Here is a 3435-nt window from a genome sequence, read left to right on the forward strand (position 1 = left end):
TGCATTGTGAAGAAACGGCATCGGAGGAACACGCGCGCCCTTGCCAGAGAGCAAAATTGGGCGTCCATGGCTCCGTGCCATGGCCAGACTGCCACCAAAGGAGGACAGTGACAGCAAGGACAGCTCCAGCGATGAGCAGATCTGGCTCGATCACTACTGTGTCTTCGACTGGTACTTCCGCGAGATGGGCGGCAAGGGCGCCGGGAAGGGCAACGGCAGCCGTGGATGATCTCCACCATAGTCAAACAAGCCAAATTTTGGTAGTCCTATGGCATGTTAGTAGTGATGGAGTAGCCGAACGATGTGTGTAATGCATCGAGCCATCGACGTAATTGCATAAGTTTGTATGGATTTGAGATAGGATAATTGAGGTGTCCGGTTGTGAGAAGAAAATTTTGAGGCTTGATCCGTCAATCTCTGTGGACGTGTCCACGCGCGTTTGAGGAGCCTGATTTGTAAAGTCCAACTGTAGATGCTCTAATGAACAAAAACACCTATAAAAGAAAGGAAATGAGGCTCTCGTGCATGTAGTGTCAAATGGCATTTAGGGAAAGGATGGGCTGCGGTTTACTATGTTGGCATCCATAGCAAACTATGATAAAATATTCAAAAGTATGACATATTGCCCTGTATCTATATGCATAGATGGAAAGGTAAGCACTAAATGGCAAAAAACGTGTGCAAGCATGCCCCGAATTCACGGATGAATGGTCCAAAACTTTCAGTGGAGTGCAGAGTGTAGAACACTTTTCTCTGAGACAATACTGCGCGCATGTACTCTATGAGACCAGCTGGCAGAAATAAATGGGCATGCAACTGATTGACCGTTCTCATTCCTCGCATTATTTCCCCCGCTGCATGCGGACTCTATCTCTCTTTCTCCATGTTGCATGCAAGTTTCTCTCTCAACATGCAAGCTCCAACGCGCGAAAATTCCATTTCCCTCCTAAGGCGAATAGGCGCCATGGAATAGCTTCAAAATTAGCTGCAAAAAATAGATCGCAGCCATGATTTTGGAATTCCCTCCTTTTTTATAAATAGACTAACTTAACAGAGACATATTATAAATCAAGTAGACCGTCATATGAACGTATCATGTAGTAAGATGAAGACGATCCACCGGACCCTCACGGCATGGTGTCTACCATGGATTACAGCTGCAAAGGCGGAGGCAACCTGGGCGGCGGACGACCGATTGGAGGGAACAACAACATAGAAAAAGCGGGTCTGATGTCGGGTGGAGTGGCGAAGATCCAACAAGGCTTGTGCAGGCGCCAGACTGGTACAACGGTGGCCTGGGAGGGAACGGATATAGAACAGGGGTGTGGAGTGAGAAAGACGCGGGCTCCCAGAGGGGTTTTGGGTAGGCTGGGATGTCAGAGTGTTACGTGGTGGAGGTCCGGACTCCCGCACACCTTCCCAACTTTTGCATCCATTTACAGGAATTCGGACACACGGATTCATTCGCGAACGTATGTTCTGAATGCATCGGTCCAAATGCTTGTGAACGTTTTGCGGCACGATGTTGAAGTGGCCTAATATCATTTTTGAAGGTTAGACTTAAGCCGTTAAAGCCCATGGTAGAATCGACACTGATCGTAGTTTATTTTGAAAAGTAGGATTAGATCGGTCTTTGTAGCAAGCGAGGCAAACAAATTTATATTATTCAACAGAACCCGACAAGCCAAATACATGGATCAACTCGAAGCCATTTTCCTCGCAACCACTGTCGCTATACCTATCAGCTTGATGATATGCTCTGACCTCATATCAACACACACCATCTTGGTGGCCTCACCAAGCCGCCCGTCGGCAAGCCAAGAGCATCAAACGGTCTAATAGACCTTCTACGCAAAACGCATGCGCAAGCTGTAGAATTACCCGCCACAATCTTCCGCAGTACCACCTTCAGGAGCAACTAATGCATTCACCTTGCTAGGTCATTTTGCCTTCAACGCCACCACGACGCCAGATAGCGCAACCATCCTGCGTGCGTCCATTAACACACGTTTGTTACCAAGACCCTATTGCGTCCATTAACACCACTCAACCTTTTCGCCCCTCCAACCACCACTTGCTCTAAAACGATGCCCCCCGTGAGGTAGAACAGCACTGAGAGCGTTGTCACCTTCTAATCCGGAAGACCCAAATTTAGGGTTCCCCCTGGAGCAGCCCGAGCGAAGACCACAACCCACCTAACTCCCAAGGCGGCGCTTTCAAGAAGGAAAGGAGGGCGAGACAAGCACACCTGAATGACGCCTCCAAGGAGGGAAGCAGTGCCAACGGGCGTCGCCGCCATCGAGGCCAACATGGATGGCCTGGGATTTCTCCTGATCTAGACTTCCCGCAACTAGCACCTCAACTAGCGAAACCACCGAGATGTGATCCAGGTCCAAAGGGGAGGAGCTAGCCAAACAAAGGCGAGGGAGAACAAGCCCCACATGTAGCAGAGATCTCGCCGCCCACACGCCTGAGAACTGCGATCCATGTCCTCGCCACCTTGCATTGCGGCCGGTGGTGCCTTTCCAGTCGGGGCCGTCGCCGCGGAGCCTGATGCCCTCTACATGCAGGAAGGAGCAGCAGAGGCCCCAGTGCCACCTTGCACGACAGCGCCCCGGGCTTGCCCAACGGCTGTCTCAGGCAGGAGCAAGGCAGGCATCGGCACTAGGGCTGTCGCCCTCGAGTCACCCGCACGGGGCGACGTGAGGGTACCGTTTCACTCAGGTGTCTTGGACTTCGGTGAACGCATTCTCTTGTCTAACTCGACACTACGCGTAGTACATGTGAGAGATAGAGAAAGAGAGATAAAAAATATTTTCCCATCTCTATATCTTTCTCAGTCTGTTGCTCTTTACTTCTACGTGACAAAGAGATTGAAAAAAATATACATTTGCTGGCATCCATTTTTGAAAAATAGTCCAAGTGTCATTATTTGTGTTTTTTAACAACGGCATGTAGTACCAGCTAATATAGGTTGATGGAAAAATAGGGGAATGAGCAAACGTGACCCTGAACCAGCTAGGAATCTCTCCATGTAGAAAAAAGAAATTGTGAGTAGCTGAAATCTTGCGGCCTGTATTTTAGCTAGGCGAGCAGCCATCACTTTTCTCTACCATGCGAGCCACCCGATATCTTGAGGGAGAGCACCGTCCTCTTCTCTCCTTCACCGCCAACGGAGCTCTCCGTCCTCTCTTCCTCTCCCTCTCAAATCTAGCAATCCCATCCGGCCAAAGCTCCCCTTCCCGGCCAGCGAACCTCACCTTCCTCCTCCCTAATGCAACAGTCTCCACTTTGCTATAGCTTTCCACTTTGCCAGGACCATGCGTTGCTATATTGGTGAAAGTTGGCATGCAGAAACTGCATTGCGGCAGGGTGTGTGGCAGCTTCTGACTTTGTCATGTTGATACATCTCCATAAAGTTCTTCAAAACAAGAG

Source organism: Triticum dicoccoides, chromosome 1A, assembly GCF_002162155.2.
Source record: "Triticum dicoccoides isolate Atlit2015 ecotype Zavitan chromosome 1A, WEW_v2.0, whole genome shotgun sequence".
NCBI classification, from domain to species: domain Eukaryota; kingdom Viridiplantae; phylum Streptophyta; class Magnoliopsida; order Poales; family Poaceae; genus Triticum; species Triticum dicoccoides.